A 23,422-nucleotide genomic window follows, 5' to 3' on the forward strand; every position below is an offset into this window, starting at 1 on the left:
GGATGTATCTCATCTATCACACTACATTGTCTAGAATCCAGTCACAAGACTGTATTCATACCGTAGTCTGGGCCAGGAAATTTAGTCTTCCTATGTGGAAAGAGAAATGGGATTGATTACCACCTAACAATTTCTATAAAAAATAAAACTAACACATACAAACATGCACAAATATCACCTATTTTTGTTGTATTGGCATCTACATGTATGTCTGTGCCCAGCTATTAATTTTCACCCTTTCTGGATTAGATTGACTTTAGATTAATCTCTGGAACCTACAATTTATATTTGGGTTTAGCTCCATGATTTGATGTAAGAGATTCTTCTTTCAGTAGGTGAGTTTATTCTTTCTAAATTCATTGATCTGATAGATATGTTTGTTCTTTGTTTTGTCAAATTGTTTTGTTTTCTTATTTTAACTTTTTACTGTTTACTCTAAGGTTTTGTTTTGTCTTTGGTTTAGTTTTAAGCTTATTTTCTTCCTAATGATTTCAGTGGCTTTATTTCTAATGTTAATATAATTTATCCTCTGATTTTTATAGGCTTGAAAACTATCTCTTGGCTTTAAATATATATAATAATTCGATTTTTTATTAAATTCTTCTGATGTTCTTTCTTTTCCTGAGAAAAAAGTAAATAATATTGCATCATCTTCTAGCACTGATTGTTAACTGGGATGAATTTCTATATAATGTTTCTTTATTTTTGGAATAAGATAAATTTTTAGACTGTGTATTGACATTGTCTTATTTGCAAAAATGTGTTCTACAACAGGATGTTGTTTTAACTGCTAAATACTTTTCCAAATTTGTACTGTGTCACAATCTCCAGCAGTGTATGAGTTTCTGTTGTTCCACATCTGTACCAACTCTTGTTATTTCTAGTTATTTTAATCTTAGCCATATGAAAACATGTGTAGTAATAACTCATTTGCATTTCAGTTTGTATTTTTCTGACAACTTTTGATACTGAACATTCTTTCATGCGTTCAATGACTACTCATATTTTATATATTATGTATATACCTATAGTTTTATATAAAATATATTTATAATATAAATATGTGTATTACACATGTATAATTATATGCACACACATATATATACATATGAAATTTAATAACATTTTATCCCAATGTATGGCTTGCCTTTTCATTTTCCTAATGGTGTGTATTAAACAGCAGAAGTTATTCTGAGAAAGAATAATAAAGTGGGAGGTATCACTTCCTGATTTCAAGCTATGCTATAAAGCTTAAGTAAGTAAAATAGTATGATACTGGCATAAAAATGACACACTTATCAGAGGAACAGAATTGAGAGACCAGAAATAAATCTGTGTATATATGGCAACAAATATTTGACAAGGGAGTCAAGAATACTCAATGGAGAAGACAGTCTTTTCAATAATAGGTGCTGGGAAAATTGGATATTCACAAGTAAAAAGAACTAAATTAGACCCCTCTCTTACAGCTCACAAAAATTAACTCAAAATGGACCAAAGACTTCAATATAAGACCAGAATCCATGTAACTTCTAGAAAAAAACATTAAAAAAAAAATTCTTGAAATAGATCCTTGGCAAAAATTTTTCGGATGTGACATGTAAAGCCTGCTCATGTGTGCTCAGTCATGTCTGACCCTTGGCGATCCCATGGATTGCAGCCCACAAGGCTTCTCTGTCCATGGAATTTTCCAGGTGATAATATTAGAGTGGGTTGCCATTTCCTACTCTAGGGGATTTTCCCACCCCAGGGATTGAAACTGTGTCTCCTGTGTCTTCTGCATTAGCAGGTAGATTCTTTACCACTGCACTACCTTAGAAGTATCTAAAGCACAAGCAACAAAATCAAAGATAAATAAGAGGGTACATCACTAAAAAGCTTCTGTGTGGTAAAAGAAATGATCAACAAAGTGCAAGGACAGCCTATAGAATGGGGAAAAATATTTGCAAACTGGATATTTGATAAGGGGCTAATATCCAAAATACTTTAAAAACTCATACAATTCAATGAAAAAAAGCAAATAATTCAATAAAAAATGGTCAACAGATCAGAATAGACACTTTTCTAAAGAAGATTTACAAATGGCCAACAGGTACATGTAAAGGTGCTCAACATCGCTAATTATTAGGGAAATGCAAATCAAAACCAAAAATAATATGTCAGGCCTGTTAGAATGACTATCATCAAAAAAGATAACAAATGCTGGTGAGGATGCAGAGAAAAAGAAACCCATGTGCACTATTAGAGGGATTGTAAACTGGTACAGCCACTATGGAAAACAGTATAGAGGTTCCTTCAAAAATTAAAAATAGTATAGCACTATTATATGATCTTTCCATGGGGATGGTCTTGATCCCTGTCTCCTGTACAATGTCACGAACTTCAGTCCATAGTTCGTCAGGCACTCTATCTATCAGATATAGTCCCTTAAATCTATTTCTCACTTCCACTGTATAATCATAAGGGATTTGATTTAGGTCATACCTGAATGGTCTAGTAGTTTTCCCTACTTTCTTCGATTTCAGTCTGAATTTGTCAATAAGGAGTTCATGATCTGAGCCACAGCCAGCTCCTGGTCTTGTTTTTGCTGACTATATAGAGCTTCTCCATCTTTGGCTGCAAAGAATATAATCAATCTGATTTTGCTGTTGGCCATCTGGTGATGTCCATGTGTAGAGTCTTCTCTTGTGTTGTTGGAAGGGGGTGTTTGCTATGACCAGTGTGTTCTCTTGGCAAAACTCCATTAGCCTTTGCCCTGCTTCATTCCGTATTCCAAGGCCAAATTTGCCTGTTACTCCAGGTGTTTCTTGACTTCCTATTTTTGCATTCCAGTCCCTTATAATGAAAAGGACATCTTTTTTGGGTGTTAGTTCTAAAAGGTCTTGTAGGTCTTCATACAACCGTTCAACTTCAACTTCTTCAGCATTACTGGTTGGGGCACAGACTTGGATTACTGTAATATTGAATGGTTTGCCTTGGAAATGAACAGAGATCATTCTGTCATTTTTGAGATTGCATCCAAGTACTGCATTTTGGACTCTTTTGTTGACCATGATGGCTACTCCATTTCTTCTAAGGGATTCCTGTCCACGGTAGTAGATACAATGGTCATCTGAGTTAAATTCACCCATTCCAGTCCATTTGAGTTCACTGATTTCTAGAATGTCGATGTTTACTCTTGCCATCTCCTGTTTGACCACTTTCAATTTGCCTTGATTCGTGGACTTAACATTCCAGGTTCCTATCCAACATTGCTCTTTACAGCATTGGACCTTGCTTCTATCACCAGTCACATTCACAACTGGGTATTGTTTTTGCTTTGGCTCCATCCCTTCATTCTTTTTGGAGTTATTTCTCCACTGATCTCCAGTAGCATACTGGGCATCTACCTACCTGGGGAGTTCCTCTTTCAGTATCCTATCATTTTGCCTTTTCATACTGTTCATACTGGTTTTTTCTGGGGGGGGGGGGTCCCGGGGCTCCAAAATCACTGCAGATGTTGATTGCAGTCATGAAATTAAAAGACACTCCTTGGAAGGAAAGTTATGACCAACCTAGTTAGCATATTCAAAAGCAGAGACATTACTTTGCCAACAAAGGTCCGTCTAGTCAAGGCTATGGTTTTTCCAGTGGTCATGTATGGATGTGAGAGTTGGACTGTGAAGAAAGCTGAGTGCCGAAGAATTGATGCTTTTGAACTGTGGTGTTGGAGAAAACTCTTGAGAGTCCCATGGACTGCAAGGAGATCCAATCGGTCCATTCTAAAGGAGATCAGTCCTGGGTGTTCTTTGGAAGGACTGATGCTAAAGCTGAAACTCCAGTACTTTGGCCACCTCATGCGAAGAGTTGATTCATTGGAAAAGACCCTGATGCTGGGAGGGATTGGGAGCAGGAGGCAAAGGGGACGACAGAGGATGAGATGGCTGGATGGCATCACTGACTCAGACATGAGTTTGAGTGAACTCTGGGAGTTGGTGATGGACAGAGGGGCCTGGTGTGCTGCAATTCATGGGGTCACAAAGAGTCCGACAAGACTAAGCAATTGAACTGAACTGAACTGATCATATGATCTAGTGATTCCACTTCTGGAAATACATCCAAAGGAAATGAAAATGTTAATTCTAAAAGATATATGCACCCTGATGTTCAGAGAAACATTATTTACAATAGCTAAGACATGATAGGGGTTTCCCTGGTGGCTCAGATGTTAAAATATCTGCCTGCAACATGAAACACAGTTTTGATCCCTGGGTCAAGAAGATCCCCTGGAGAGGGGAATGGCTACCTACTCCAATAGTCTTTCCTGGAGAATTCCATGGACAGAGGATCCTGGCGAGCTACAGTCCATAGGGTCACAAAGAGTCAGACATGATAACCACCAAAGCGTCCACTGACAGATGAATGGATAAAGAAGTTATGAAGTTATATATATATATGATATGTATGTATGTGCATGATGGAATATTTTTTCACCCATTAAAAAAAAGGAAATCCTGCCATTTGCAGCAACATGGATGGACCTTGAGAGCATTTATACTAAGTAAAATAATTCAGACAGAGAAAGACAAATACTGTACGATCTTATTTATATATAGAACCAAAAAAAAAAAAAAACAAACCCAAATTCATAGTAAAAGAGATCAAATCTATGGTTACCAAAGGAGTGTGTGGTGGGGGGTAATTGGATGTTAGCAGTCAAGATACAAACTTTCAGTTATAAGATAGGTAAGTACTAGGGACATAATACTTAGGACAATTGCACTCATCTCCCATGCTAGTAAGGTCATGGTTAAAACCTTACATGCTTGGGTTCAGCATTATATGAACCAAGAACTTCCAGATGTCCTAGCAAGCTAGGTTTGGAAAAGGAAGAGGAAGCAGAGATCAAAATGCCAACATTCACTGGATCACAGAGAAAGCAAGGAAATTTCAGAAAAATATCTACCTCTATTTCACTGACTTCACTAAAGCCTTTGACTGTGTGGATCATAATAAACTGTGGAAAGCTCTTAAAGAAATGGGCATACCAGACCATCTCACCTGTCTCCTGAGAAACTTGTAGGTCAAGAAGCAACAGTTAGAACCCTGTATGGAACAACTGATTGGCTCAAGATTGAGAGGAGTACAACAGGGCTGTCTGCTCTCACCCTGTTTGTTTAACCTATATGTGGAGCACATCATGAGAGATGCCAGGCTGGATGAGTTACAAGCTGGAATCAAGATAGGTGAGAGAAACATCAACAACCTCAGATACATGGATGATACTATTCTAATGGCAGAAAGCAAAGAGGAACTAAAGAGCCTCTTGATGAATGTGAAGGAGGAGAGTGAAAGAGCCAGCTTAAAATTTAAAAAATAAATAAATAAAAAATCATGGCATCTGGCCCCATTACTTCATGGCAAATAGAGGGGAAAAGGTGGAAATAGTGACAGATTTACTCTCTCGGGCTCTAAGATCACTGCGGATGGTGACTGCAGCCATGAAATCAAAAGATGATTTACTTTTTGGTAGGAAAGCTATGACAAACATAGACAGTGTGTTGACAAAGAGACATTACTTTGTCAACAAAGGTTTGTATAGTCAAGGCTATGGTCTTCCCAGTGGTCATGTATAATTGTGAGAGCTGGACCGTAAAGAAGGTAGAATGCCAAAGAATCAATGCCTTTGAACTGTCATGCTGGGGAAGACTCCTGACAGTCCCTTGCACAGCAAGTAGATCAAACCAGTTAATCTTAAGGGAAATCAACCCTGAATACTCATTGGAAGGACTGACACTGAAGCTGCAGCTCCAGTATTTTGGTCATCTGATGTGAAAAGTCTCTGATGCTGAGAAAGATTGAGGGCGGAAGGAGAAGAGGGTGTCAGAGGATGAGATGACTGAATGGCATCACTGATGCAATGGACATGAATCTGGACAAACTTCAGGAGATGGTGAGGGACAGAGAGGCCTGGTGTGCTTCAGTCCATGGGGTGGCAAAAGAGCTGGACATGACTGGGCGACCGAACAACAAGGGACATAATACACAATATGATGACTGTGGTTAACATTGCTATATGGCCATTTGAAGGTTGTTGAGAGTAAATCCTAAGAATTTTTGTCACACAAACATGCACAATTTTTTCCCTTTTTTATATCTATACAAGTTGATGAATGTTAACTAAATTCATTATTATAATCATTTCACAAATATTAAGTCAAACATTACACTGTACACCTTAAACTGATACAGTGCTGTATGTCCATTATATATCAATAAACTGGAAAAAAGATACATTTGCAAAACCTAAAAACAATAATAACTCATTTATTAAAACCACTCCAAAAGAAACCAAGACTGTGACTGTGTCATAATAAAAAAACATTTTAATACAGGTTTACACCTAGAAAATGGATAATAAAACAATTCTGAGTGGGAAGCTCAGAAGAAAAGAAAAGGGGCAGTTATCACCATAAGATTTTTGAGTATCTCTACAGCTGCTTCAAGCAAGAAAAAAACATCAAGCAAGGAAAAACAATTAAGTAAGAATAAACTGGGTGAACATTGTAAACCAACAGCTAGTAATTTAGAAGAAACTGGAAAAGAGAGAATGAGTAGGAAAGTCAGAATCAGAAAATAAATGTAAAAAAAATTAGTAGATTTCAAAGTAGTTTAAGACATATAGCTTGCTCTCATATTCTACCTTGGGATGAAGTGTGGTCTTACCCTGCCAAGTAGAGTTTTAAAAGCTGCAGTAATTTCCTGACATTGAGCATTACTTCAAGCTGTTAATGGAGTCAGGATGTTCTCCTCATTCATGCCTGCAATTTATCTTCAAAAAATTATACTTCAGATCCCACATGCCCACTTTCAATAATCTTTGTATCCAGTTCCCCAGTTTCTTTAATTGCTTACCTCATAAAATACTTTTTTAATATTTTATTAAATAATTTATTAAACTATAAAATTTATAATAAAAGCATTTTAAAAAGAAAAAGAGTTAATTTTGATAAAATGATCTTTTTTTTTTTTTTTTCCTTTTTGGCCACACAGCATGAGAGCGCTTAGTTCCCTGACTAGGGATTGAACCCAGGGCCACAGCAGTGAAAGCGCCCAATCCTAATAACTGGACTACTAGGGGATTCCCCAAATTTATCAATTTTTAAAATTTGATACCATGGGGAGAACTTCTGTTGTTTTAGCTCAAAAACTTTTTTCTACTCCAACTCTATGGAGATTTTCTCCTAGGTTTTCTTCCAGAAGTTCTGTGATGCTTTAACTGTTATGGTAGATCAATGACCCATTTAAAATTAAATATCTATAGTTTTTGAAAATTAAATTAATTTTGTATTCCTAGAATAAATTCCACTTAGTAATGATGTATTATTTTTGTATATTGCTGGATTTGATATAAATGTTTGCATCTGTGTTCTAAGTGATATTGGTCTGTAGTTCTATTTACTTATAATGTTTCTATCTGGTTTTTGGGTATTAGAATAGTGTTGGCATCATAAAATGAATTGGAAGTGTTTATTACCACTATTTTCTGCAGAAGTCTGTATACGATTAGTGATGTCCTCCTTTTAATATTTGTTGGGATATACCAGTCCAACAGCATGGGACTGGTATTTTCTTTGTGTAAAGTTTAAAATAATCAATTTCATGTTTTAAATATGGGAAACGGACATTTTTTTCCCCCTGTGCTAATCTTGTTAATTTAGCCTTTCAGGAGGAAATTTTCTATTGCTATTTTATATAAATAGTCATAGATTTCAACAAAACATGTCTTTATTACTCTTTTAATGTATGTAAGCCCCATAGAGTTTTGTCCTCTTTCATTCCTGTCTTTGGCAATTTTTGTTTTCCTTCATTTTTTCTGATAAGTCTGGAAAGAAGTTTATCAATTTTATTGACCTTTTCAAAGAACCAGTTCTTTGTTCAATGGATTTTCTCTATTGTTTATTTTCTATTTATTATTCCAGTCCTTATTCCATTCCTCCTACTTATGTTGGGTTTAATTTCTTTAACTTTTTAAAATAGAGGCTTATCCTTGGTTTTTAAATGTTTCCTCTTTTCTAACATTAGCACTTAACGGTACAGATTTCCCTGTAAGTTATTTTAGGTGCACCCTACAAATTTTGATGTGTTTGTTTTTTTTTTTATAGTTCAAAGATAATTTAATTTCATTCAGCTCAACATTTTTTTCTAATTTACCATGTTATTTATTCATCAGATCATGGTTTATGTAGAACGATGTAATTTAATTCTCAATATTTAGGAATTTACTTCTGGATACATTTTGCCTGCTTTCTAAATTAATTTAATTGTGTCCATAAATTACATGCCATATGACTTTGATTATTTCACATTTATTGGAACTTCTTTTGTGACTCAACATATGACCTATCTTGAGGAACATTTCTTGTGCATTCAAAAATAAGATATATCTTATGTTGGGCATAATTTTCTATAATTTTAGTTAGGACAATCAGGGTGATATTGTTATTCATGTCTTCTATAATCTTAGATAAATTTTCTGTCAAATTATTTGATCAATTAGTAAATTGTGTTGAAATGTTCAGCAACATTTGTGGATTAATTTATTTTTCCTTTCAGTTCTCTTAGCTTTCGCTTTCTATCTTTTGAAGCTCTGTTATTAGACACATATATATTTAAAATTATGTTCTCTTAATTAAATGATTCTTTAATTATTTTGAGATGGCATCATTTACTTCAGTAATATTGTTTGACCTGAAGTTTATTTTGTCCTTTATTAATACAGCCATTTTATCTTTTTTATGACTAAAGATCTATCATTGTCTTTATATTTAAATGGTTACTGACAAACAACTAATCTCAAAAATATACAAGCAACTCCTGCAGCTCAATTCCAGAAAAATAAATGAACAAATCAAAAAATGGGCCAAAGAACTAAATAGACATTTCTCCAAAGAAGACATACAGATGGCTAACAAACATATGAAAAGATGCTCAACATCACTCATTATCAGAGAAATGCAAATCAAAACCACAATGAAGTACCATTTCATGCCAGTGAGAATGGCTGCTATCCAAAAGTCTACAAGCAATAAATGCTGGAGAGGGTATGGAGAAAAGGGAGCCCTCTTACACTGTTGCTGGGAATGCAAACTAGTACAGCCACTATGGAGAACAGTGTGGAGACTCCTTAAAAAACTGAAAATAGAACTGTCATACGACCCAGCAATCCCACTGCTGAGCATACACACCAAGGAAACCAGAATTGAAAGAGACACATGTACCCCAATGTTCATTGCAGCACTGTTTATAATAGCCAGGGCATGGAAGCAACCTAGACGTCCATCAGTAGACGAATGGATAAGAAAGCAGTGGTACATATACACAATGGAGTATTATTCAGCCATTAAAAAGAATACATTTGAATCAGTTCTAATGAGGTGGATGAAACTGGAGCCTATCATACAGAGTGAGGTAAGCCAGAAAGAAAAACACCAATACAGTATACTAATGCATATATATGGAATTTAGAAAGATGGTAACAATAACCCTGTATACAAGATAGCAAAAGAGACACAGATGTTTAGAACAGTCTTTTGGACTCTGTGGGAGGGGGGGAGATGATTTGGGAGAATGGCATTGAAACATGTATAATATCATATAAGAAATGAATCACCTGTCCAGGTTCGATGCAGGATACATAATGCTTGGGGCTGGTGCACTGGGATGACCCAGAGGGATGGTATGGGGAGGGAGGTGGAAGGGGGGTTCAGGATCGGGAACACGTGTACACCCGTGGCAGATTCATGTTGATGTATGGCAAAACCAATACAATATTGTAAAGTAATTAGCCTCTAATTAAAATAAATTTAAATTAAAAAAAATAAATGGTTATTGAGGAAACTTATAAAGTTTGGCCTTGCTTTTTCATCTAGTCTGAAAATCTCTGCATTTTGATGGATTGTTAGAATATTTGTATAGATCCAGATTTCCACCCGGTATTATTTTTGGTGGGGGGAGCTTCCTGGGTGGCTCAGTTGTAAAGAATCCAACCACTAATGCAGAATACACAGGAGACTTGGCTTCAATTCCTGGTCAGGAAGATCCCCCCGGGGAAGGAAATGGCAACCCACTCTAGTATTCTGCCTGGAAAATCGAATGAACAGAGGAGCCTGATGGGCTACAGTCCATAGGGTTGCAAACAGTCAGACACAACTTAGCAACTGAACAGCAGAATAGCAGCATTATTGCTATATAGCCAATAATTTGGCCAATAGCCAAATTAATTTCCTTATCATTGTAGTGCTTCACTGTTAATGACATATTTTCTTAGTTTTGTCTGAAAATGTCTTTATTTTGCCTTTATATTTGAAGGATATTTGAACTAGATATGGAATTTGATTAATAGTTTCCTTTTTTTTTTCCTTTCAGTCCTTTGAAGATGTGTTTCCATCACCCTCAAGCTGACAGTATTTTTAAAGAAAAACCAATTCTAACTCATCTCATTAATTCCAAAGCATACAACATGCCTTTATTTCCCCTTTGGTTAATTTAAATTTTTGTCTTTATCACTGATTTTCAACAGTTTGATTTTATGTCCCTTGGTATAGTTTTCTTGAGCTTGCTCTCCTTGGGACTTACTGAGCTTTGTGGGGTTGTGAGTTGATAATTTCCTTGAAGTCTGAAAAATATTTGACCATTATTTTATCAAATATATTTCTGTTCCCCTCCTTTGAAACACCATTTGTACTTAAGCTGGATCACTTGATATTGTCTCATAGCTCACAGAGTGAATGTTTTCATTTATACTCAGACCTTTTGCTTTCTATATTTTAGCTTGAACAATTGTTAATTGCTATATCTTTAAGTTCACCGACCCTTTATTTTAAAATTAAATCTCCCATTAAGTTCTTTTATTTTTTTCATTTTGGACATATTTTTCAGGTCTAGATGTTCTTTTTAGTTCTTCTTTTGTATCTTTCTTTCCTCTCTTTAAAATTCCTTAAAGTATTTCTAATTGCTATTTTAAGGAATGTTTCTGCTAATATTATTATCTATTTCATGAGTTTATTTTTATTAATTAATTACATTCCTAGTAATTTTTATTTTCATGTTATTGGGGGTTTTAGTTCTCCTCTAAAGAATGCTGGCTTTTTTGTGTGGCTCAATTATTTATCCATTTGAGTTTAAGTAGTTTTGTTTATGAGATACTAGTCTAGCCTTAGGGCTTCCCAGGTGGCTCAGTGGTAAAGAACCTGCTTACAATGCAGGAGACACCAGAGGTATGGGTTCAGTTCCTGGGTCAGGAAGATCTCCTGGAGGAGGGCATGGCAACCCACTCTAGCATTCTCACCTGGAGAATCCCATGGACGGAGGGAGTCTGGCTGGCTACAGTCTATAGGTTGCAAAGAGTCAGATGTGACTGAGCACACAGCACGGCACAGAGTAGCCTTAATATGGACATAATTTAGCCTGTTACTAAGGTAGCATCCTTTTGGGGTCCCTGCTGAATGTTTACTAATGTTTCTACCTTTGGCTGGTCTGATCTCAAATATATCCCAGGCCTATCCATGCTCTCCCTTCTTGCTTTTCATTCTGAAAAATGCCTCCAGTTAGAAAGGTAGAATGATTGCAAGACTCACTTAAGTGCTTTCCCTACTCTTTAGGATCACAGCTTCGTGCTGCCAAAGTCTGAAAATAATTGTTCCTATATATTCTCCAATTTTTTAGTTGTTTATGGTGTGCCAGTCTGAAATAAAACTTGCTTTATTTTTTGTCTTTTTGTTGTAAAATAAAATAAAGTTACAGAAAAAAAAATGAAGCTTATGAATTATAATACTATAAGGTTAAACAACTGCTATGGTTTCAAGTTTTGTGTACTCACCAAAATTTATATGTTGAAATTCTAACTCCTAAAGGTGAAGGTATTAGTAAGCAGTGTCTTTGAGAGGTACTTCAGTCAGGAGGGTGGAACCTTCACAAATGGGATTTGATTAGTGCTTTATAAAGGAGGCACGGAGAAGGCAATGGCACCCCACTCCAGTACTCTTGCTTGGAAAATCCCATGGGCGGAGGAGCCTGTTAGGCTGCAATCCATGGGGTCACTAAGAGTCAGACACGACTGAGAGACTTCACTTTCACTTTTCACTTTCATGCATTGGAGAAGGAAATGGCAGCCCACTCCAGTGTTCTTGCCTGGAGAATCCCAGGGACGGGGGAGCCTGGTGGGCTGCCGTCTATGGGGTCGAACAGAGTCGGAAACGACTGAAGTGACAGCATAGCAAAGGAGGCAACAGAGAGCTCCCTAGCCCTTTCTGCCTACTGAGAATACAAGGGAAAGTTTGTGACCTGGAAGAAGGCCCTCAGCCAGCTATGTCAGCACTGTGATCATGGACTTGAGCCTCCAATACAGTGCAAAATAAGGTTCTATTGTTTATAAGCTACCCAGTTGTGGTATTATGTTACAGCAGACTTTTGTAACCATCACTCTGGTCAAGAAACAGAAATCGGCTAGCCATTCTCAAAGTCTCTCTGTGTGCTCTTTCCCTCTCACATCCCCCTCTCACCCATATCCAGTATCCCAACTTTTATAATATTTGTATCCTTGGAGTTATTATGGTTTTTCAGTCACCAAAGTGGGCACCCGTAAACACTCACCCATTTATGTTAACTTGAATTGTCTTATAAGTCTCTTTATACACAGGTATTTCATTCATTGCTTTCTTTTCTTTACTACTTACCTGCTGGAGAGACAAGCTGCTTGTCCTGTCCAGTTTCTCACTGACTGAATTTTGCTGATTCTGTATTCATGGTGTTATTCAAATGTTCTATTTTTTCTATTTCTTGCAAATTCTCTTCAGGATACAGAAGTTGATAAAACTATCTTTTTATCCCTTTGGTAAGACTATAATTTTAATCTGAAGGCCCTTATAGCTGTTTTCATTCAGTTTTGATACTGGCAGCCATTTGTGTTCAACGTCTGAATTCACTAATTCATTCATGTTTGCAAAATAGTGATATCCATACCTTCCCTTGTGGCTCAGGCGGTAAGGCATCTGCCTACAATGTGGGATACCCGGGTTCGATCCCTGGGTCGGGAAGTTCCCAGGGAGACGGAAATGGCAACCCACTCCAGTATTCCTGCCTGGAAAATCCCATGGATGGAGAAGCCCGGTAGGCTACAGTCCATGGGGTCGCAAAGAGTCGGACACGACTGAGCTACTTCACTTCAATGTTTTTATTAACTGAAATAAGTTTTAAGAAGACGCAACCTCATTACTATTTACCAAGTATGGTAAATAGTGAATGGTATGGTTCATTTCCCAGGTGGCTTAGATGTTAAAGTGTCTGCCTCCAATGCGGGAGACCCGGGTTTGATCCCTGGAGAAGGAAATGGTAACCCAATCCAGTACTCTTACCTGGAGAATCCCATGGACAAAGAAGCCTGGTAGGCTACAGTCCATGGGGTCGCAAAGAATTGGACACGACTGAGCGACTTCACTTTCACTTTTCACTTTCACGGTTCATTTAGACAGGGTGACAAGAATGTTGCTTTCATCTGCTTTTAAGACAGTGATTTGGGACTATAATAGTCTCCTACGGCTGCTGTAACAAATTACCACAAACCTGATGCTTTAAAACAACATATATTTATTCCCTTACAATGCTGGAGGCCAGAAGGCTGAAATGAATCTTAGGGGACTAAAATCAAGGTTTCAGCAGGGTTTCACATTCACTTCAAAGGCTCTCAGTGAAAATCCCATGTCCAGGTCCTACCTCCATCTTCTCTCGTTGACAATGTTTCCATCACATGGCTTTCTTATTTCTCTCTGTAGTCAAATCTTCCTCTGCCTTCCATAAGAGAATACTTATGATGAGTTTAAGACCCACCTGGATAACTGAGGATAATCTCCCCATCCCACTATTCTTAGTTACATCCACAAAGACCCTTTTTCCACATACAGTTAAAAACTGTATATCTTTGGAGGTTTACCACAGTGACAATAAAATCTTTTAAAAATGTTATTTAATATTACTATGAACTTGGAGGTTTAAACATACTTGATTGGCTTCAATTCATTGTAATTTTTCTACAAACTGTGGTGAATTAGAGCCTCAATTTGATTTCTGAATCCTTGTGACATGACCTTTGTAGTTTTTTTTTTTTTTATTGTTTTTCTGTTATAAATGCTTCAAGATATTCTAGTATATTTTCTACTGTAGATCTGGGATCAGTCATATCTTGAAAAAGTTTTATGGTTTCCTTTAAGAGAAAATAGTGTTTCTAAAGAATAGTCTGGAAGCTAGGGTTTCTATTTGCACTGGTGATTTATTTTCTCCTGGGAATTTTCAAATTCAGGACTACAGGGTTTTTACTTAACCTTTTTTATTTTACACCTTTCCACACTGAGAATCTTCACTCTCAAGGTCACAAGTAATGATAGATTTAGAATATATCATAATTGCTCATTTGTTTTATCCTACTTACTTTATCCCACATCTTATATATGTTGTTCCATGTCTTCCTGCATAAAGCATTTTTATTAAAAAATCTGATGATAATTTTGATGCCCTTATGAAATACGTGTTCTTTTGGTTAGACTCCCAATGATTTGTTTGTTTGTTTGTTTAAGTCCAATACCTTTATAAGAATACTTCTTGGTCTAGTTGCTTTGGGTTGATATTCTCAGGTAACAGGGTGTTCTTTTAATGTATACTTCACAGTAATATTTTTTAGCAAGCGTTTAATATTTGTTCTATTTCCTAGATCTTTTTTCTTTCTTTTTTTAGGTATTCCTGTAACTGTATGATATATCTTCTTTTTATAACTTTAATATTTGTCATTATCCTTCAAATCCTTTTTATTTCTTCATTTATTTTTAAAGATTTCCTCCCTTGGATCTATTTCCTGTAAGGCATTACTTGTTGTATTTGGTTTTGTGTGTGTACGTGTGTTATGTGTTTTTTCTTCTAATTTATTCTTCAGTTCTGAAATATTTTTTCTTTTATGAGTTCTATTTGCTAGTTTCTGAATTTTTCTGATTTTTTACTGTTTTTTCATATCTTGTTCTTTTCACTATGCAACATTGTTTCATTTTGAAATGTAACATTTCAATTTGCATACAAGATGAGCATGTGTTTCTAGTGTTTTCTTTGACTGCAGGGTTATTCCGCTTCTGTCATCTTATAGTTACTTGTATGTTATTTGACATCAATAGCTTTCCAGTGCTCATTTTTACATGGATTTAACTTGCATGACTTCTTGGATTTGGTCCAGATAGCTTTCTAACTTCTCACAAGCTCCCTTTTCTATGCTTTTCTATAGCAGTAAAACTATAATTGCTTTCTTGGTGTAGTTGGCAGCTCTGTTTCCTTCTCTATTTTATCTGAATCTTTTTTTCCCTTTGTCCTAGTTGTTCCTATGCTGAACAATTTTTTTTTTTTTTCAGTTCAGCAGTTTCTCTTCAGTATGAGACATGTACTTGAAGGGAACTCTAGTGCCTGTCAGTTATGAGAATTTATGAAAATGGGCCAGCAATAAGACTTAGTTCTGACTACTGGAACATGCTAGACCTCTCCCAGTTTTAGCTGCTGTTCTCAGATTGAACTGCCATGATTCCCAGTGAGTAAGTTTTAGTTTATGTGGAGTTTTTCTCCTCAGGTCCATCAGATGCCCCATGGCTTCACATTGCTTCCCCCTACATAGACACTGATCAGACATGGGTCTTGTGGCTACTGGTGGCTTTTCTCACCTGCTTGTATTCTCAGGTTTGTGAGGATAGTCTGTTATCTTTTTTGCAAATATTGTTTTTAGCTTTGTTAATCTAGCTGCAGTGTCTTTTAATGTGGGAATTCCAAAGATCTCAAACATGTTACGTCTCCACTACCACTTTCTCAGAATCCTACAGTTATTTAAGTGAGATTCCTTAATATAAAAAGTTCATTAAAGTACCAAAAGGCAAAAGAAAAATTCTTGACCATTACAGGGCTAGAAACTGTAGGAAGTAACTACCATATCTAGATCTGGAAAACTAAAGAAGTGTTTAGTACTTGGCTGGTGCTGGCAATTCTGAGTTCAAATGAAGGGACTCATGGAATTGGGATCCAGCCCTAAGAGAAGCCAGAGCTACAGTGGTGTTGGTTCCCCTGAGTGGGCATATTCAGCATGGTATTTGAAAGACTGCAAAACTACAGTCAACTGCTGCTGTGATGAGGAAATGTTAGTAACAAGTGAAGCTTTATTGTGCTTGTGCTTACTCACTCAGTCATGTCCAACTGTTTACCACCCCACGGACTGTAGCCCATCACGCTCCTCTGTCCATGGGGATTCTCCAGGCAAGAATACTGGAATGGGTTTCCATGCCCTCCTCCAAGGGATCTTCCCAACTCAGGCATCAAATCCAGATTTCCCATATTATAGGTTGATTCGTTACCATCTGAGCCACCAAGGAACCTATGAATACTGGAGTGAGTAGCCTATCCCTTTTCCAGTGGATCTTCCTGACCCAGGAATTGAACTAGGGTTTCCTGCATTGCAGGTAGATTCTTTACCAGCTGAGCTTCCAGAGAAGCCCCGAAGCTTTATTAAAGTGATGCTAATAGGAAAAAGTACATCATGAGAAACTCTGGGCTGGAAGAAGCAGAAGCTGGAATCAAGATTGCCGGGAGAAATATCAATAACCTCAGATATGCAGATAATACCACCCTTATGGCAGAAAGTGAAGAGGAGCTAAAAAGCCTCTTGATGAGAGTGAAAGAGGAGAGTGAAAAAGTTGGCTTAAAGCTCAACATTCAGAAAACGAAGATCATGGCATCTGGTCCCATCACTTCATGGCAAATAGATGGGGAAACAGTGGAAACAGTGTCAGACTTTATTTTTTTGGGCTCCAAAATCACTGCAGATGGTGACTGCAGCCATGAAATTAAAAGACACTTACTCCTTGGAAGAAAAGTTATGACCAACCTAGATATCACATTGAAAAGCAGAGACATTACTTTGCCAACAAAGGTCCGTCTAGTCAAGGCTATTGTTTTTCCAGTGGTCATGTATGGATGCGAGAGTTGGACTGTGAAGAAAGCTGAGGGTCGAAGAACTGATGCTTTTGAACTGTGGTGTTGGAGACGACTCTTGAGAGTCCCTTGGACTGCAAGGAGATCCAACCAGTCCATTCTGAAGGAGATCAGCCCTGGGATTTCTTTGGAAGGAATGATGCTAAAGCTGAAACTCCAGTACTTTGGCCACCTCATGCGAAGAGTTGACTCATTGGAAAAGACCCTGATGCTGGCAGGGATTGGGGGCAGGAGGAGAAGGGGACAACAGAGGATGAGATGGCTGGATGGCATCACTGACTCGATGGACGTGAGTTTGAGTGAACTCCGAGAGTTGGTGATGGACAGGGAGGCCTGGCATGCTGCGATTCATGGGGTCGCAAAGAGTCGGACACGACTGAGCGACTGAACTGAATAGGAACAAGAAGCAAATGGTATAAGAAAAAAGAGTTTCTTTCCTCCTCCTCTGTCTTGTGATCACCCTTTATTTCCCCTATTGCCAGAGCTTAACAGGGAGCAAGTAGACAAATCAGAAATGCAATTTCCAGAGCTCTAGTTCTAACATCACAAAACAAAATATACAAGGGTAAATATGAAGCTGAGAGATAGTAACTTAAAAACTGGCTTATAATTGTTATAATCTCTTTGTAAACTGAGCATTTTATCATTGAATAATCTTTATCTTAATACTTTTAATTTTTATTTTATCTATTAATGTTGCCTTTCCTCCATTTGTATGCAGTTGCTTTTCTCTTATCCTATTTCTTATTTCAAACATTTCTTCATTGCTTTGCTTAAATGTGTGTGTATGTGTTTAGGAATACATGGGTAGATTTGTTTTTATCAACTCAATCTGAGATTCTGTTTTATATGTTGGGGAATTTAACCATTTGTGTGATTTACTGCTTTCACCTTACCTTGTTTGCATTTTTTAACTTTTTCCTTATTTCCTTCTAAATATTTCCCTTATTAGTTTTCCTGTCTGATCATCACCATTACTTATCTTTTTCCTCTTTTTAATTTGGAAATTTTACTATACTTTTCCATTCAACTGGTGATTATAATTTTCATTTACTCAAAATCCATATGAAAAGTAAGGGCTTTATGAAAATAAAAAAAACAACAATTAATTCTCTTTTTAGGTGCTCAGTTCCTTCACTCGGTGAACTATTTAAAACACTTTTATTTCTCGTCTCCTCACCTCCAAACTCCTAGGATTTATTGCCCTATTTTAATTACTTTTAGCTAGAGTCTTATCTTCCCTGGCTCAGACAATAAAGAATCCGCCTGCAATGCAGGAGACCTGGGTTCAGTCCTTGAGTCAGGAAGATCCTCTGGAGAAGGGAATGGCTAACTATTCCAGTATTCTTGCCTGGAGAATTCCTCAGACAGAGAAGCCTGGCGGGCTACAGTGCATGGGGTTGCAAAGAGTTAGACAGGACTGAGCAACTAACACTTTCACTTTTCACTTTCAGAGTCTATTATCAGTGTAGTCTTACAGTATGCCACATCTATTTCAAGAACTGACCATTAGGACTCATATTACACGTACCCAGCCTGCATTTCTGTTTAGAATTCTCTTCAGGTTACAGACATGTTAAAGCTCATCACTCTTTCATTTAGTCCATCTTCCTGTCCTGAGATCTATATTTTTTTGTTTGTTGCTTATTTACAGTCCTTTCCTTTATTGTTTCTTTAATTGTACTACTGATATATTCTATCAGTCTTCATGTATTTCCAAATAACTTTCTTTGAAATTGACAATTAAATGATATCTGAATTAGTTATTTGATCAGTCCTTTTTCTCCATATAAATGATACTTAATTTTTCTCTTGCTTCTAATGGCGTAATTAAAAGGTGATCTGATTCTTTTGCCTTCAAGATTTACTCTTTCTCCAAAGAAGGCAGACTTTTTCTTTATCCTTGGAACTTAGAAATTTAACTAGATTATTTCTAATATGTCCATAACAAGATACTATTAAAAGTCAGAATGTAAAGGAAGTTGAAATTTCAACAAAATGATAGATCCTTAAGATACTAATGAGTAGATTCTATGATCCTTCCTAATTGTATGATATTGGCACATTTTTCAGGGAGACAGTTTGTTTGCTAATTTCTGACTGCCAATATTTCCTTTCTCAGGGTCAGTGAAGTCCTTTCTTCCTTTTTGCCTGTAATGTACTTCCTGGAATTGGGCTTTCATTGTGTTTAAAGTAAACCATGATAATTTTATGTATTAAGAAATTAGTTATGATTGCTTTGCTATAGCTGATGGGAACTCCTCTCCTTTTCTGCAATGTCATTCTTAGTAAATGACAAAGTCTTATTTAAAATTTTAAGTCTATAGTCGAATTTTCTACAACAATGTCTTCCTTCATCAGTCATGGCTGAGTGGGACCTTTTATTCTGCAGATCTTTCTCTAGTTCAGGAACTTTTTATTTTTTCTATATAAAATTTTTTTTATATGAAGTACTTCTCCATCTTTTTGCTTCCTCCCTTTGGAACTCCTGTTACTCACTGTCGGGTCATCTATGTCTTTCAGTTTTCTGATCTTGTCTTTTACACTTTCTATCCACTTGTATTTTTGTTCTGTGCTCAATTTTCCTCCATTTGACCTTTTATACCACTAATTCTGATATATGCTTTACATGCTGAGGTTTTTTGTTTGTTTGTTTGTTTGTTTGTCTTTTTTATGCACTGAGCTTTAAAGTTTGAAAATCACAATTCAAATCTTCACGCTGGGATACAGTGAGACAGGGATACCAGTTAATGTGCTCCTACAATTTTCTGGCTGAAGATGCAGGCCTGAAATGAGCATATGTCAATAGAAATGAAGAAGGAATAATAAACTGTGTTAGTTTTCTGGGACTGCCATAACAAAATACCACAGACTGGGTGGCTTAAACAACAGACATTTATTTTCTCAAAGTTCTGGAGGCTGGATGTTTAAGATCAAGGTGCCAGCAGTATTGATTTCCTCTGAGGCCTATCTCCTTGGTTTGCAGATGGCAGAACTCTCACTGCCTCTTCACATGATCTTGTCTCTGTGTGCACACTCCCTCGTGTCAGTTTTTGTGTCCAAGTTTCTTCTTCTATAAGAGTAAATGACTTAGGCCCCAAATGGCATCTCTTATGTCCAGAAAATCATGCCTGGTTCTCTTTCTCCAGGGAACCCCTACCCTAACTGCTTCACTTTGTCAGAACCACTCCCAGAACACCAGTCAGATTAGCTTAGGACCATGCTAATGCCTAATTTTAAGTTAATTATTGCTTTAAAGACCTTATTTCCAACTACGATTATACTTTGAGGTACTGGGGATTCGGATTTCAACATATAAACTTCTGGGAAACACAATTCAGCCCATAACAACTATCATTGTTAAAAGTAGATATTTGTTGTTTATTCATATCAACTAACTCTTGTATCACCTAGGTTTCCAATAATTAAATTCTGACACCAACTCCCAGAGTTAGCATCAGGATCTACAAGTGTCTCAGTTTCACAAAAGACACCCCCTCTTGAAATTCTGGCCAAAAATGGTGTGCAAAAGCTACTCATATCTCTGCTCAGCAGATTAAATATCAAGGGTTCCCTCAACCCTCTCCATAGATTTGGTAGCTCACCAGAACTACTCACAGAATCAAAAAAAAAAAAAAAAATAGCATTTACTTATGACTACTGGTCTATTGAAAAGCAGAGACATTACTTTGCAACAAAGGTCTGTCTAGTCAAGGCTATGGTTTTTCCAGTGGTCATGTATGGATGTGAGAGTTGGACAGTGAAGAAAGCTGAGTGCTGAAAAATTGATGCTTTTGAACTGTGGTGTTGGAGAAGACTCCTGCAAGTCCCTTGGAATGCAAGGAGATCCAACCAGTCCTTTCTGAAGGAGGTCAGCCCTGGGTGTTCTTTGGAGGGAATGATGCTAAAGCTGAAGCTCCAGTACTTTGGCCACCTCATGTGAAGAGTTGACTAATTGGAAAAGACTGATGCTGGGAGGGATTGGGGGCAGGAGGAAAAGGGGACAACAGAGGATGAGATGGCTGGATGGCATCACCGACTTGATGGACGTGAGTTTGAGTGAACTCTGGGAGTTGGTGATGGACAGGGAGGCCTGGCATGCTGCGATTCATGGGGTTGCAAAGAGTCGGACACCACTGAGGGACTGAACTGAACTGAACTGAACTGGTCTATTATAGAAGATATACCTCAGCAACAGTCAAATGGAAGAGGTATGTAGGGCAACGTATGGCGGCAGTGATGGGAAACTTCAGTGCCTTTTTTGGATGCATTAACCCCAGCACCTCAATGAGTTTATCAAATGAAAAACTCTCCAGATTCCATCCATTAGGGGTTTTTAAGGAGGTATCATTATATGGGCATGATGACTAAGTTACTGAAAACTTGTAAATACCCAGTCACCAGCCCCTCCCTGCTTCCTGAAGGTTGGAGGGTAGGACTGAAAGTGTAAGTGGATAGGGTAAGGGGTCCCAGCGAAAGAGAACCAGGCATGGCTTTGTAAACATGTGAGAAGCCATTTTTGTCCTAAGTCATTTTGTGATCTAAGCCTGGCCACAATACTTGCTCTTCACAAAGTCTATTGCAGGAAGGGAGACCCTTTCCAGGCCCCAAATGGGGCTCTTGTCTAACACTTGGAAATGAATCATCTGAGGAGATACACTTGCTGACAACGCAAGAGAGTTAATTGGGAAGGGGACCCCAGGCAAAGAGCAGTAGGGTAAGGGAACCCAGGAGAACTGCTCTGTCACACGGCTCCCAGTCTCGGGTTCTATGGTAATAGGATTAGCTTCCAGGTTGTCTCTGACTAATTGTTTTGACTCAAGAGTCCTTCCTGGTGGTACACGCATTGCTCAGCCAAGATGGATGCCAGCGAGGAGGATTCTGGGAGGTGCTCAGATACATGGTGTCTCCTTTGGACTTTTCCTGAACTCTACCAGTTGGTGGTGGCTTATTAGCTCTTGTTCCTTACCAGGACCTCCAGTCATAAAACAACCCTTGCAAATGGTTACTATGGTGCCTGGCCAGGGTGGACAGTTTTAGTCAGTGTGTTTCTGCTAACAGGTCTCAGTAATTAATAATCTTAAAAGAAGTGAGGAAATGTAGGAACAAAGCAAAAGCGGTCAAGGAGCAACAGTTCAGTGATAAAACAGATTCATAGTTCCTCCTCAAGGGATATACATAACACTCTGATACATATCTTTGAGTTTCACAGGAACTATCCATTCAGGTGAAGGACAGTGAACTACCTACATGCTGAGATGTCAGAGTAGTGGAACCTAAGGAAAGATGATGCTGACCTTTCCTGATATTTGTGACTTTTAATCAACTAAAGCCTGGACCTGGTCAACCTCTGCCCCAATACAGTGTGAAATTCTCCTTTGCTTAAGCCCCTTCAGGAATATGCATACACTACTCAAGCCCTTTCATGAATATGAATATACTCTTAGCTTAAAACTTCCTCAATTTTGCTGTATGGGGAGAGAAGGCTTTGGGAGAAATCCCTGTTATCCTCCTCACTTGCTGCAAGGAATAAATCCTTCCTCTGCTCTTTGGCTTGGTTATGTCTTTTGCACTCTCCAAGAGGCAAATCTATGTAGTTTTCAGGCAACAAAACTTCCAAGCTTCTAATCATGGTGCTAGGTAGTTAGAATAGGAAAAAGGAATCCAAAATAGCAGGGGCTAAAAGACAAAGAAAGGGAAAAGTCTATGAAAATGGAACAAAAGAAAACCCATGGACCTGAGTGAGAACTTCAGGTCAAACAAACACTCCCCTTCTTGGCTAGCCCAATTTACATAGGGCTGGCGGGGGTGGGGGTGGGGGTACAACTGATAAAAAGAGGAAGCCAGGATGGATTGAAGCCTCTCCTTTTGGGTCAGCCCACTTTCATGCCTCAAGGGTGTACTATCCTTTGCTTGCCAAATAAAACTGAGCTGTAACCAAGCTGTAATACTGGTTTGCCATTTCAAATCTTTGCTGACGTGAGACAGAACCAAGAAAATTACACACTCCCCTGACAACAGATTGGCCTTTCTGGTGACCAGACCCCATTCTGAAGTGATCTAAAGGCCTGCTTATCACTAAAGAAGTTCAAGAAATTTTAGTTTTGTGTGAGGAACTAGAGACAAAGACCAAATATTTGTCTATTTCACTACATTTATGCAAAAAGGTAACAAACTGGACTACAAGATGCTTCTGAATCACTGATGAATACAAACTGGGGAAAATGCCATCTAAATATTATAATATGTCTACCTTTTAAGAGGTTAAATATACCTTTAGATTATTTCTTTGCTCTAAGAAAGACACAAAGTGGCCTGTAAAGTAAATGTAAATCAAGTCATCAATCTATTGTTCCTGGGCAAAGCTCAAGAATCT

General features: G+C 37.6%; 1 long non-coding RNA gene across 9 annotated transcripts in view; it reads right to left on the minus strand.

Moving 5' to 3' along the window:
• LOC147379244 (uncharacterized) overlaps positions 1-23,422 on the minus strand; it is an 81,284-nt gene that overhangs the window by 44,516 nt on the left and 13,346 nt on the right. For 2 of the 9 annotated variants that reach the window (XR_015158286.1, XR_015158401.1), the window contains one exon: positions 13,607-13,827. The exons of the other annotated variants lie outside the window; for them this stretch is intronic. This is a non-coding gene — a long non-coding RNA (uncharacterized LOC147379244). Of the gene's footprint in view, positions 1-13,606; positions 13,828-23,422 lie in introns of those variants that run through there. 9 annotated transcript variants of the gene reach the window in all.

This window comes from Bos grunniens, chromosome 1 (genome assembly GCF_055505025.1).
Source record: "Bos grunniens cultivar Pamir isolate PY7600 chromosome 1, Bosgru_T2T1.0, whole genome shotgun sequence".
NCBI classification, from domain to species: domain Eukaryota; kingdom Metazoa; phylum Chordata; class Mammalia; order Artiodactyla; family Bovidae; genus Bos; species Bos grunniens.